The 15689-nt window shown below is 33.7% G+C and overlaps 1 long non-coding RNA gene across 1 annotated transcript; it reads left to right on the top strand.

The window, feature by feature from the left end:
* Positions 1–295: 295 nt before the first annotated feature.
* On the top strand, positions 296–14917 carry LOC147071389 (uncharacterized). The gene is made up of 3 exons (XR_015070803.1): positions 296–907; positions 11857–12021; positions 14719–14917. It is a non-coding gene; the product is annotated as an uncharacterized LOC147071389 (long non-coding RNA).
* The last annotated feature ends 772 nt before the right edge of the window (positions 14918–15689 follow it).

The raw sequence follows: 15689 nt of genomic DNA, 5'->3' as shown, positions 1-15689 counted from the left end.
AAGGTAACAAGTGTAATTATCTAAAAGTGAGTAAGGACATTTGTACAAAAAAAAATAATTTCGTTGCAGAAAAACGGCACTTGTGAAATTTGTGAAAAATTTAAAAACATGTTGGCAGCGGACAAAGAGGCCCAAATAAATATTTTGGAAGATCACAATAAGCGCAAAGTGGACACTCGCAAATCAAAAGATGAAGATAAAGCTACTCATAAATGCATATAGTAAAAAGGTAACATGTGACTTAAAACCTCTTAAAAATCAAAAATTGACAAATTAAAAAAAAAATTGCATTTCTATCTAGAGTAATTAGTTCACATGTGTTTCAAATTTCATTTCAAAATATTAAGTAATAACCTCTCCACAATTTTTTTTCTCTCCAAAAACACTTAAAATGCGTTTATCTCAAAACTCAATTTATGCACAAGTGCCCTTTTGCTTTTGAGGCGACGAAATTATCTGTGATGCTCTGCAGCGACTTTGTAAGACCAATATTTTTAACCATTGAAATTATTTGTTTCGCATAATCCAAATAATCGAATGTTTGGATAATCTACTTAAGTTCTACTATATAAGTACATACCATTTGAAAATCGCCACTGAAGAGCGTTAGAATGCCTTTAAACTTAGCGATAGGTAGGAGGGCCCGCCAAAAATTCTGGCCTGGGGATCCGCTTAAGGATGTGGAAGCCATGACTATATAAGTACATATATTTAATTACGTATTCTACCTAATTGATTACACTTCCCACAGGGTCCCGCCGACATAACTATAGAAAGAATAGATCGATGTGAAAACCCTGAGAAATATCCTTTGCCAAATGATGTTGGGATGCATAAGTTTAATAGAACTCACGCTGGCATCACGGGGTGCTTTAGTCCCCCTGAAGATCTAGGTCCTACAAGTTCAGTAAGTAATAATTTCACATCAATACCAATTAATTTCCAATTGTAATCTGTACACTTTGGTTAAATTCCCCCAGACTTGTGGTAGAATCGCGAAGCGAGATTTCATTGTGAGAGTTAGCCCTCTTTCAGACGGGATTCCGGTGTCGAGCCACCGGCGTGGCTCGATTCCGCATTTACACATAACTAAATGGGAGCGTTCAGACGGAAGACACCCGTATCGCACTTTTTTTAAGCCACCTGTGTGGCGGAGATTCCGCATTTACACATAACTAAATGGGAGCGTTCAGACGGAAGATACTCGTGTTTACGAGAATCGCACACTTTTCCTTTGCCCGCCACAATGTCAAGCCGCTCGAACTCATTATTATTTGCGAGCGCGGTTTTTATTACCTTTTTTTATTCATTGCCTCGGCCGAAGCTCCGGTGATCGTAATAATAATAATAATTAATACAAAGACCGCTTTGATGCGGCGACACGTGTGCTATTATTATTATTGAAATTGAATTTATCATTGAAACATAATTAATATTAATAGGCATGTTTTTTAGCTAAATAGGAATTTCTTCAAAATAAAATGCATAAATGAAAACAGTGTTTCATACTGATCCAGATTCTGAAAAAAAAAATTAATATTATTCTGTTTTCAATAAAAAAGACAATTTACAGATGGTGATGTTGTATAGAAAATTTCTTACGATCGATTTGATGAAATTCATTATTGACATAATCAAATAGATCAGTTTGGTCGAGCATCTTCAAAATACCTACTTAAGCAGGTATGTAAAGAAATAAATACTAACAAGTTTTTCTCTCAATGTATTTGCCATACTTTGTCGTGTAATTATTTTTATTGCTGAAGCCAGGTCTAATTACCTATTGTCTTTTCATTGAACTCCTCGGCGCTATTTATTTTGTAAATTTTAATTTATCATTGACGCATGATTAATATGAATAGGCATCTAAAATATCTAAAATTATGTGATTAAATTATAGGTAGGTACATAACTTTGGTTATTTTATAGATATGATAATATTTTTTATTATTTGATTAGGCAGAGCATAATGAGCAGAATAAATTTTGAATTATTGTTTATTGTTATTAAATCGTATTTAATATTATTCATTTTTCATTAAAAAAAACTACAATTTGCAGATGGTGTACTAAGTTTTTTTAAATTCGATGAAACCTGCAAAAACCATAGCTAATAGTATAAAATACTCTAAAATTATGCGATTAAATTATAGGTACACAACTTTGGATATTTTATAGATAGGAAATATATTTTTTTATTATTTGGTTAGGATGGGAATAATGAAGTTTGTATTTATCGAGCGTTCATAAATACAATGTACAATACAAAATTTGTCATTGATAGGGAACCTTTTTTTTAACATACGGTAGGTGAATTTTAAACACAGCAAATTTTTCTAGGCAATCTCATAATGTATATAAATCAGTAATTTAATAAATAAGTACAAATATCATCAACAAGTTAGTATTAATTTAAGTTAACAATCGAAACCGACGTTCTCTATAATTTTTTTTTATTCAATAATATGTACCTATATTTTTTACTGTTATTCAATTGAAAATTTACGCTAGGATAAAAGCGCTTGTATATCAAAATTATGAAATAAAATGTGGAAAAAGTAAAAAAAATAAAAACCTTTTATTTTCTTAAAGTGTTTTTTGAATGAAATATGTAGCAAGGTACCTGCCGTTGCATGTCATGAATCATGTGTCTTTCCACGTTATATATATTTAAATCAAATAATAATACCTCAGTAGCGAAGGGTGGAGGTAGGCTGTTAAGATCCACTATATATAGTGCACACTAAACTTTATCAGGTATTAGTATTTTTTTCATTGAAATAACACCACAATTTACAGAAGCTGTTGTTTCGTTTTTTAAATTCAATTAAACCCTGCGAAACCAAGCCATAATAGATAATAGTAAAAAAATACCTATCTATAAAATATCTAAAATTATGCAATTGAACCATACATAACTTTGAATATTTTAAAGATAGAATAATTTTTTTTTAATCTTTTATAGTTTGGTTTAGACAAGGCTTAATGAATTTAAAAAAACAACCAACAAAATGTGTAATGATATTTATTCTTAATCCAACGAAAACAAATAAGTATAAATGAAAAGGTATGCACAATTTTGTCGTATCGCCCAAAATATACCAAAATTAGTATGGTTTGGTTTAGGCAGGGTTTAATTGATTTTAAAAATCTAACCAATAATATCTGTAAATTGTTCAATAAAAACAAATACGTATGACTAAAAAAGTTTAATGTGCACTAATTATGGCGGATCTTAACAGCCTACCTTCACCCTTCGCTCCTGTAATACCTAAATACATGATTGAATAGAACGGGCGTGTGTTCTTTTAGAAATGAACGTTAGCCTGTTAAAAGTCAATTTAAACCATGTGAAAATCGTTGACAAAGTTCATTGTTGGTGTAATATGTCGTATATTTCAAAGAATAGAGTTTTGTCACCAACGCCTTCCTAACCAATCGGGGAGCTCTATTTCTCATAGTATGCTGTATGTCTGCAACGTTAGGAGTATTAACTAGTAAAACTTGATTTTTGGAATATGTGAGTTATGATTCTAAGCGACTCAAATATTCTAAATCTAAATAAATTAACGTTTAGTATATTTTAGTTAGTTATAGTATTACTTTAGGTATATATTAGTTGGTATTTGTATGTATCTATATTAGTTATAGGTACATGCGAAAAAGCTATTAGATATAATATAATTATTAAACAACGTATTCTATACGCATTGTATAAAATAAATGGTTTGTTAAAGCTGCATCGACTAAAGAACATAGTTTATTGCGGCAAGTAATTTCTTTATGATTCAACGTCGTAATAATAATACGTAATAATAATAATAGTATTGTATTCGTCGACCAACATGTGATTATTATTATATTATTATTAATTAGACGATCGAAATGAAACCGCACCATTTAAATTAAACCGCCTAACGCAATATTGGTTTTACCTTTAATTTTTTTGTACTGTGTTTTCGAAATATATTTAGAAATTGAACGATCTTTTGACTTATAGATATGAAATTTTCGGTACATGTAGGAGAAGGGTGTACAAAATGGCATAGTATTTAGTTTAATGAAAAAAAGAATATCAAAACGTATAATTTATTATAAAAACGGAGCACGAATAAAGTAAAACTACTTTAAAAATAAGAAGTAAAAACGTGTAGTTAAAAATCATTTCACCCCTCCGGTTGTACAAAATGGCAAACGACATAAATATTTATCAAAAATAGAAACAACAATATATTATCAAATAAAAATTTCATATTTGACATTCAATTTCCACTGGAAAAGTAGTCATAAATCTTCCAAGATGTTTATCTCCGTTTTTATTGTTTTATTTCTATTTAAAAAATGCCTTCTTTAAGTTCTTCCATTCATTTTCACAGCTAAAACTGCCTGATTTATTTTCATTGTATCCCATGTCTCTTACAGAGTTTTACGTAGGTAATTTCGGAACATAATCTTTCAGAAACAATAAAATCATAAATCACATAATATGCCGTTTTAGCCTACCATAATGTATGCCATTTTATCCCAATCAAATGAATTTGGCAAATTCGTTAAAAAAATGCAGTTTACACTTCAGTAATTATGATAAATTTACATCGTACATGAACACTAATAACGGCTACTTAAGCTGGTTTATATATATATATATAGATTTAATAATATAAAATACATCTAATATTACCTTTTGTCGACAAGCTGCAAAAATATTCGTTTGGTTCACAAATCTTTCCACTGTATCTTCTTGTACGGCTGTTTTGAGTAAACTCAATATGGCTGAATATTTAAAAAAAGGGTCATGCATTGTTACTCAGCTAGTTGCATCATGTTAGACTGCACCATTTCGCCAGTAGAGCAAAAGTTTATTTTTCCCCACTGTGCCATTTTGAACACATTTCCCCAACTATGAATGATAGACTATTAATCCTTACAGCGCTGACAGCACAGCTGTTGTATCCTCATTTGGTGGCCATTATATATAATTAGCATGTTATATAAACGTGGTATTTAAATAGTAATTAAATGTTCCGCGGTGAAGCGATTAAACGTAATAATTAACTCAAATCATATAATTTTGCACTTGTGGCGGTTTAGTTGTGATGGTGCGATATGAATTCAGTGGCTGCCATAGCCACTGCAGTGTAGAGTGGCTGGATTCTTCGGTGGCTTGACACCGGAATCCCGTCTGTGAGAGCTCTATACTATAATAGAAAAGCATTACGACCACGTATCTTGAGCGCACGTGAACTCGCGGTAAGCTAGCGCAGACAAAATTTGTGCAATATTGCTTTATTATTTCCCATCCCGTAGCAAAAATGAATATTAATTATTGTCAATTGGTCAAATCAAACCATATCAAACTCATTTCATACGCGCCTCACCACTAACCTAATGCGTGATATACCTAAAATTTTTTATTCTCTTTCACACATTTTTAAGTCATGTGCTCTTACATGTCTCCTCTTACATCAAATAGTGGATACAATGTTTTTGTAGGTTGTCAGCTTTGATTATTGAGTATTCCGATTGTTATAGCATGTACGGTCACGTGACGTGATGGTAATGCTTATCTAGCATTATGGACATTTTACATTCAAACAGAAACATCACAAATATGATTTTATGATCCCAAACCAGTGCTTTACACACTGAACAAGGAGAAACGCCTAGTTATACAACTATATATTAACAGAAATGATAATAAAATTTATATTAAATTCTACAGGTTTCATAATATTAATTATAGGTAATATTATTTATATTTTCATTTCTTTTAAAATGGAATTCTACCAAGTAAATGCTAACTCAATTAATATTATATAAACACTTAATAATGAGTATCTGTATACTTAAGGCCTCAAAATCCCCGAAAAAAATAAATGAATGCGTTTTCAGAGGGTTATTTTGTACATCTAATAAAAAAAAGAAAATGAAGAAGAATGTTGGTGTGCATTTTAAAGTGCATCATGGGCTCTTATACTTCAAAAGCTTTGGCTCAAGAGACTATCAGGAAAGTTGTTCGCGTTGATTTAAAACTACTTCAATAAAATATCGATCGAGTTTCGTGTAAGAACCACTATGGTAGAGGGGCGCACCAGCATGAGCTGTCCCCAGGGCTTTATCCTCGGGCCCTTTCTCTGGAACTTACTCTTTGACGATCTTCTTAGAGTCCCGCTTCCAACCGTCTACACCAGGGTTTCCCAAACTATGTTCCGCGGAACACCAGTATTCAGTCGAACCTGAATAGGTGTTCCGCGACCATTTGGAAAGGTTTTATACACTGAAACATATTTAAAGATTCTAATGGATTCAAGCTCTGTACTATTCCATTTAAGTCGTTTTTAGCGACCCGGGTTTCGCCTTTCGGCATCTTCAAGCGTCGTGTACACTCACCAAAGGCAAATACACACTGACAACGAACACCCTTAACTCTAACTTATATAGTAAATCAATACAATAAAGTAGGTAAAAACTCAGTGTATTGTTATTAATAAGAGAGGGTTTTTACTAATTAGGTTTTTTACTTCAGTTATTCATAATTTGTTTATTGTATTTTTTGTTGTAATTTCTGACTAAATAGATAGGTAATGGAGTTTTTACCTACTTTATTGTATTGATTTACTATATAAGTTAGAGTTAAGAGGACGTTCTACAGAAATGGCCTTGAGAATTGAAAATATGATTTTTTAACATGTGGTCCATAATATCTGGTCTACTAGTTAATATAAAAAGGTCGTGTCAAAGTTGTTTGTGTTAATAAATTTGCTCTGTGACTGATCCGACTCATATTTCACATTTATTTCATCAGGGCTGTCGAAGACATAAATCATAATATATATTTATAATTTTAAATTTTTATTTATAATATATATTATTTAAGTTTTGTGCATCTAATGCCGGGTCCACACTGGCAACAAGTTAATTTGCTGGCAACCTCGTTAGATTTTACGATAATTATTGTAAAATTTCTTAAGCAATTATGGTAAGTATCGTAAAATTTAATGAGGTTGCCAGCAACTTGTTGCCAGTGTGGAAATGGCTTAATATCCACTGTGGTTCACGTAGTGGCATGGACCTGGGGTTAGCTAATTCAGGAAGTCAACACCCATGATAGAATTTTTTCCAGTTTTGGTTGCATTATATTCCAAAACTCTTCTGTAAAAATCGTTTCCGAGTTTATAAATGGAAATTTCTCGGTGTACATAGTAAACAAACCTACGAATAAAAAAAGACAAAAAGGAACATACTGATTCATCGCAGTAAAATCTGGTAATCAAATTCGCCATTTTGAAAAACGACGATTTTGCGTAAACAAATATCACGTGGTCTGTACGTGTGCGGCAAACTTCGAATGTGTTTGTAATTTTGTGCAAAGTGCGAATGTAATGTTTTCAAATAATTGATATGGATTAATTATACCATCGTATTATTTTCTCGAAATCATAAACATACTATAATAGTATTTGAGTATCAACCTATGTTCAATTTGAATTGGGTTATAATAATAATATACCCGTATATATATCAATAGTATGTTTGCTACAAAATCCACCCAAGTTATCAGTACGTACTTGCACAGGTTTGATTAAAAACCATGATGAAATTAACATTTAAAAAATATGAATGCTTAATATTATTTTGACAGCCCTGTTTTCTGATCGGCTTCATGTCGCAGGTGTTCATAAAATAATAATAATTCTCCGCGCGGCAGAAATTATCAGTAATAATAATAATATTTCTTGAAATAAAATCTCCGATGATTAGTGATTTTTGCGAAAAGATCGATTTAAATTGACGTAGTTACGACGCCGAGGTCCTTTTTATACTAAATTATATTTGAACGGCGGGCTCTTCAGCAGGCCCTTAAGGGTGTTCGTTGTCAGTGTGTATTTGCCTTTGGTGAGTGTACACGACGCCTGAAGATGCCGAAAGGCGAAACCCGGGTCGCAAAAAACGACTTAAATGGAATAGTACAAAGCTTGAATCCATTAGAATTTAAATTCAAATTCCATCAAGTACCTTCGGTCGAAAGTATTAATATTTAAAGATCTTCTACCAAGTAGAAATAAAATAAGTAAAACTAAAATAATTAAAGAATCTACTTCATATTGAAAGACGAGTGAAGATCAGTCTCCACTGATGTTTATGACGTCAAGTATCTAGATAGTTCATGGCTTCCACAAGGGGGGGGGGGGCTGAAAGGCCTCTAGCCTGGGGGCCCGGCGTGAGAGATCGACCAGTCAAGTGAGATAAACACACATCACAAACATGCACTATTAGTAAAAAATGTCACCTGCGCGGCTTCATTTCAAGCTTACTAAAATTCAATAGTATGCGGTTTTGCCATACTTACAATTTTTGAATATTGTCGATATTTGACATGTCCATAATTGTACAATCTACATAAAAGTGTAAAGGTGTATTAAAAATATAAAAAAACGCTAAAAATACCCTTAATTTTACCTCGAACACCATTTGGAATATGCAACTGTATATCGTAACATTGCCTTTAACCTTAGCGATAAGTAGGGGGCCCGCCAAAGATCCTAGCCTGGGGGCCCGCTTCGGGATGTGGGGGCCATGATCTAAGTACAGACGAAGGACTATCTTTTCCCACACCGTGCGTATGAAAAAGATCGGGTTCCTATATTGTTTTTAAGTGACCGGCTGACAAGTCTTGTCAGTTTTACAACAGTTGCCAAAATTGGCATAACGGTTAGCTGCGCTAATAAATAACCTACAAAAAAACTAAGTTTTCCGTTAAAATTTTACGGGTTGGCGAAGTGTTCCATTACAAAAAAAGTTTGGGAAGCCCTGGTCTACACTATCATTGCCTACGCCCATGATGCGCTGCTGATGGTTGAGGCTAACAGCAACGCGAAGATTGAGAACGCCGTCGGCGAAGCCATAGAATCAATAAAGGCATAGGGAAAATTTACTATTAGACTATCTTTCGGCTGTCTACAGTCCGCTTTCTAAATACTAGTGTCATAGTAACAAAAATCGTCACCTATCTGGGCGTTCAACTGGACACGATATTAAATTTCGATCACCATGCCAGATGCCAAGTCTATAAGGCTGCAATGGCCTTCCAGGTAATCGGCCGTATGGCTGGTGATAGATAGGGGAGGGCGCTTAAGATCGCCTACGACGTCATTTCCATGGGTATTGCTTAGGGATTGCAATACAGATATTTTAAAACCGATATTCCAGTATTTATCAATACCGAAATACCAGTTTTAAAAATACAAAATACCGAAATTTTCGGTATTAAGAAACCGCACTCGTTTACGTTTTTGATAACGAATGTAATCGACCGTGATTAGGAAAAAGGACGTAACCCTCACTGAACAAATTTTACAGGAGAGGCAAAAAACGTTTTTTGAGAGTTTTTAGTTTAATATTTTTTTTAAAATAGGCACAGACATTGGGTGCATGATGATTGATGATTTGGTGTAATATATTTTCGATCTAATAATAATTAAAGAATTTATTACAGAAAAATCATTAAAATTGCAGATAAACTCTTTTTTCTATAAATTAAAAATTAATTAACCTCAATTAAAACCTGAATTAAGATACTAATTTGGAATTAACGGCTTACTTCCTTTTTATAGAACGTGTATTTAGTTGTATACATTGTTAATATCTAATAAAAGCACTTTTCGAAAAATCGAGGGTTACGCCCTTTTTCCTAAACACAGTCGTAATGTTATTTCTTAATTAGTTTTTAGTGTATTCCCTATTCAATTGCCTTTGATACAAGCAATACTGACATTAATACTCATAACCAGGAATCAGTACAAAGTGGCATTGGTGATAACGAAGAACCACCGATATTAAATGAGGTAAAAGGTACCATGTCAAGGTTAAAAACAAATAAATCGCTTGGAATCAATGACATTATTAATGGACGACGCACTCAATACAGTAGCTAGCAAATAAATTCGCGCATTCGCATGTATAGGTAGGCGTCATGCAATTTCCATTATGCGATATCACGCATCGGGAATTTATAGCAATATGACATTTATTGTAATGGCGTTAGAGCAGTGTTTCTAATGTCAATGTTCATTTGAGCGAACCCGTTCGAACCGAACCATTCGGCAGACCCAACAAAAAGCATCAGGAATTTATAGCAATATCACCTTTATTGTAATGGCGTTAGAACAGATTATGCCATTCGGCAGACCCGACAATAAAGTGAGTGTTATTTTATTTTCCACATGATTCATCCATATTAAATGTCATTGCTTGGAATAGATAACATACGGAGAGAATTAATAAAATGTGGGGAGAAAGCCTGCTCAAACATTTGCATAGCCTTTTACACCAAGTATGGACTTACTTCAGAAAAGATGCCAGAGGAGTGGAAAGATGGGCTGATTTGTCCCTTGCACAAGAAAGGAGACCAACTAGAATGTAGTAACTACAGAGGAGTGACACTCCTTAACTCTGGATATAAACTGTTGTCTATTCTGATATTCAATCGGCTGGAACCCATTGTAGAAGGAATACTCGGGCACTACCAAGGAGGGTTTTGACGACGGAGATCATGTGTTACTCAAATATTCACTCTAAGGCAGATTCTATAAAAGACCACTGAATTCAATATTAACACGTATCACCTGTTCATCGATTTTAAGGCAGCTTATGATAGAATTAATCGAAACCGGTTATACGAAACAATGCTGGAATTTGAAATTCCGACAAAAATAATTAAACTTGTAGAGATGACAATGACACCAGTACAATGCAAGGTGAAGCTTCAAGCATAAATATCCGAGCCATTTATATCACCGAATAGCCTCAGGCAAGGTGACGCTCTGGCATGCCTTCTTTTCAATATTGCGCTAGAAAAGGTGATACGGGATGCAAAGATTGATGCTCGTGGTAGCGGCACGATATTTACTAAGCCTGTGCAGCTTCTGGCGTATGCCGATGATATCGACATCATTGCCATATCAGAATTGGTGCTGAAAAGGCATTCACAGCACTAGAAGCCTCTGCCAAAAGAATGGGCTTACAAATAAACGAGGCAAAAACTAAATACATGCCTGTCTATGTCACACCACGAGGAGGCGCACCAAAATTAGATATTGGTGCATACAAGTTTGATACGGTCGACAGTTTCATATACCTTATTTTTCTCGTAACTCGACATAATGATATTACAGAATAAATCTACAAGAGAATCATGTCTGCAAATAAATGCTACTTTGGCCTGTTAAGACATTTTAAGTCCCGCATACTATCTCGCCTAACTAAAGCACTCTTTACAAGACACTTATAAAGCCAGTGCTCACCTACGTATCGGAAACCTGGACATTAACTCTGCGAAATGAACGAGTCCTGAATATCTTTGAAAGAAAAATTCTCCGCCGTATATATGGACCGATCAGGGACGGCACCAGTTGGAGGATAAGATATAATGCTGAACTCTACGGGCTGTACGAAGATTGCAGCGTAGTTCAATCAATAAAGATTGGGAGACTGCGATGGCTAATTATAAACATCTACATAAAGGTTTTTAATAACATTAAGGTCGGTAACCTATATTTTTATTTGTTTACATAATTTCTTGGTTCTGATTATGTAAATACTTTTTCATCGAATGTATATTCATAAAATAGCAAATACATCTCCTTAAGTCGTTTCTATTCATCAGTAGTCATTTTTAATATTTGACGACTAATGACATTTTATTTTGCTATTTGCTTTTCTAATATTTAAAAAAAAAAAAGGAAATATTCTATTTGAAGTTCTGAGTGTGCTTGGTGGTTTTTTTACGATTTTGCCAAAAAGGTTAAATATGGAGGTTACAGGCTTTGAAACTAACAGTCTAATTTTTATTCTGCAGTTAGAAGTAAATGCCGCAAAATGGGGAGATGGCGGTTGGAAGCCAAATGCATTCCATCACTTCCAAAATGATGCATGCGAAGCTCTGAACATGCACATAAAGGATTCATGGAGTAAAATTTTGGAAAAGACAGGCAGGGAGAACACTGGATGCCCGTTAACTGCGGTAATATTATTGCTTCATATGAATCAATTTTATCATTGCGTATTAAGTATGACGTCCCGTGAGATTATGCAGGTTATGCACTGCTACGGAATGGCACATAAAAATTGGGAGACAAAATGAAGGCTTCGTGGAAAGAAGATTTTTTCTGTGGAGCTGACAAACCATAACCCGATTCAAACTTTTGCCGACATACATGCAGTGTCGTCCCGTAGGCAGAGAATGCGTTGCTTAGAGGTAGCAAAATATTAAGGTAAATGAATAAAAAAACGATTAGAAATACTACAACTTTTGAGATCAGTGGCGGTTTATGATAAAGTTCATTAGTTTAAAAAATAAACGTAAAATATTATATTGTAATTAGAGTTGGGTATTTCCCGAGAAAATCTCAATCTCGAGATTCGGGATTTCCCGAAATGATGAAATTTTGAATTCTCGAGTTTCGGGAAATTTAAAAAAACCGTAAAAATCTTAAAATCAGTTTAAAAACAGACAATTTCCAAAAAAACATGATTTTTTTTATTCATGTAAGAGGAAAAACAAAATAGAAGTAGGAAAACAAAGATAATTCAAAACATTACTTATTAAAATAGGATTTGAAAAAACACAGACTGTCTGCTTTCAAGACACAAAATTCCCTGATGTTGCAAAAATTGCGCTCATTTTGAGTCGACGTTGGCTTAATTGTGTTAAATGCCCCGATCAGTCTTTGAACGTTTTGTGTTTTCTGTCCACTTTTTTCATAAAGAAAATCGTTTTTTCAATTAAATATGTGATAATAAAGAAATCCCGAATCCCGAGAAAAGATTCTCGAGATCCGGAATTTTCCGAAATGTTAAAAATTTCAATTCTCGGGATTCGGGATGGAAAATCTGGAAAATTTCTCGAGAATTCCCGAAACCCAACTCTAATATTGTAATGGTAGTTTATCGTACAGGAAAAATTAGGTGCCTAAACTCACCACTTTTTGAAAGTAACTTACGCGGAAATGCTCTAATTCTCAGTGTTTGTAATTTTAAATATTTTTTGTGTTTCATTTATATAATATTGCTGAAAATAAATAATATAATAGATAATTAGGTAACCTAACGAATTTTCTCTATAATTATTAAAACCAAAATAATGTACGTAAGTATATTATTATATATATAATACAAAGCGTTCGAAAAAGCATTTATTTATTTATTTAAAAACAAAATAGTCTGTACATAATAAATCAGAATATTAAACAAGTTAAATAAAAATATATATATCACACATAGAAGAGATGAGAAATAAAATACAGATCGCCATGACCGTGTAGGTAATTGACTGGTGCATTTTGATACCAACTAACTGATAAATAAATGTCCAACCCCTCCCCCCCCCCCCCCCATCAATAATCCTGTAATCGACAAAATTAAGAAAAAAAATATATATATATTTTAACTTGTGAGCTGTTAGTAACTTTTAAATAAATTAAACTAAATGATCTTTCAATGCCAGACCGACACGCACAACGAAATAAAGTAAGAAAGTAATGTGCGAAAACATCTTCTTGGCTACTAAACTAACAAGCTTCTCTCATTTAGTCGTCAACAGCATTTCCTTACGTAGCCAAGAAGATGTTTTCGCACAGTAAAATGAAATAGTGAAAAAAGTATCGTTGTTTTAACTCAGCGAGGCTGAATGATAAAGAGAGGTTAGTCGGGAAGGATTCCTTGAAACCACCTAACGCTTTTCGCGCCAAAGTTTTGTAACAACAATGTAAATGCCAGGAAGTATTAGCATGGCGATACCTATTGGGGCGCCAATTAAACATATCTTTTTGTTTGAAATATATTAAAAGTAGGTATAACATAAAGTATTGTATTTCGGTTAAGTGTTTCACGATGATTCTAAAAGATGGCAATGTGTGTACAATATATTAAATTATTTAAAACAATCAACCGGGGCTAGTATGAGTGTAAAGTACAGCGTGTTTAAATAGGTACATGCTCATTTCCTATGATCGGCCTTTCGTGTACGGAATTGAAGAGCACGTATGCGTGCTTGTGGCATACATCCGGTTTAAATCTATACCCATGATTAATAGGTATCTCATGTAAAAAGCCAAATACACGTAGGTTATATTTAATTTCCCTGAATCCGTGGTTTTAATTAAAATGTAACACTCCGACATAAACCTATAAGCATGGCCCCCACATCCTGAAGCGGGCCCCCAGGCTAGGATCTTTGGCGGCCCCCCTACCTATCACTAAGGATAAAGGCAGTATGAGACTATTCAGTAACGTTTTCGAAATGGTGTACGCGGTAAAATTAATGTGTATATTTAGTGTTTGTTTTTATATATTTTAATACATCCATTTTAATTATAGGGTTGTCGAGTATCGATACACAATTAAAAATTGTATCGTACAACCACATAATTTTAAATAATAACATTACTAAAAGAAAATAGCGCCGCAGGCAACTTTTTTAAAACTATTAAAGCACATTTTTGTGATGTGTGTTTATCTCACTTATCTGGTAAACTCACCTCGCCGGGCCCCCAGGCTAGAGCCCTGTCAGCCCCCCTTTTGTAGGGGCCATGCCTATAAGTATCAATATACATTCAAATTATTCAGGACCTCAGGATCGGAAACCATCCCTTTTAAGATACGCTAGCTCTCATGTACAGAAATTCATTTTAAATAGTATTATAATATATTTTGTTTTCAGGGAGATTATTGCGTAGACAATGCTGTCATATCATTGGACGGTATGTTCCCCAACATGTTGTATGGAAAATTCAGAGCGGATTTGATATTTTCGATAAACAAAATTCCAATATATTGTCTTAGGGCGTATATTTTGTCTACCCCTGCTAAATCATCATGATGATTGGGCATAATTATTCTATCAATAAAGATGTCTCTATAAAATATTACATGATTTTTATTTATTTTTCGTTTTTACACATATATTTTAAGACAAAGCATGTGACACTATTTTGTGAAAATGATTCCCAATCAAGGCTTGAACAAAAACGATGCATAAGTGCGAGTGAGAAAGTATTCGGCACCCTTATAATCTCTGCGACACGCGCTAGAGTAGAATAGATGTAGAGTAGATGTATAGAAGATTTTGTTGTCGGCGTAGCCGCCAAATCTTAGTTTTTTCTTAACTAAGCATCAATAACCTGTGAGCGCGTGTTGCTAAAATTGATATTTTTGTGTTAAACATAAAGTCAGTGGTAAATATTTTTAGTTAATTAAGTAGAAAAGATGGTTCGGTGTGCTATATTAAAATGTGGTAGCCGTACTGACAAGCAAGAAGATGGTATTACGTTTCATAGGTAAGTTGATACATGTTCGTGATAATTTATTTGTATATTATTATATATTTTAATACCAAGTGACCGTGTTTCTTTAAAATAACTTAAATTATGGATATTTTTTACATAATGGTTGCTTTTTGACCGCTTAAAAATACTATATAACGTAAAATAAATAGAAAAATATATTTCAATTCTGAGCGTCTAGTGCGAGCACTAGCGAAATGGTCTATGGTCTCGAACATTTGTATACGAATGCGTTGGCTCGCCCACAAACCAAACGCACGGCACGCAGCTTCATTTAGCAATGCAATGGGTGGCGTCTAGTTGTATCTATAGTCTAAGTTCCCAATTTTATGTTGTTGTAGATTTAATG

Source organism: Rhyacophila brunnea, unplaced genomic scaffold (genome assembly GCF_057557595.1).
Source record: "Rhyacophila brunnea isolate RB1 unplaced genomic scaffold, BYU_Rbru_1.0 scaffold_20, whole genome shotgun sequence".
Classification (NCBI taxonomy): domain Eukaryota; kingdom Metazoa; phylum Arthropoda; class Insecta; order Trichoptera; family Rhyacophilidae; genus Rhyacophila; species Rhyacophila brunnea.
The sequence above is the reverse complement of the archived record's forward strand: the minus strand, read 5'-3'. Positions and strand labels throughout refer to the sequence as shown.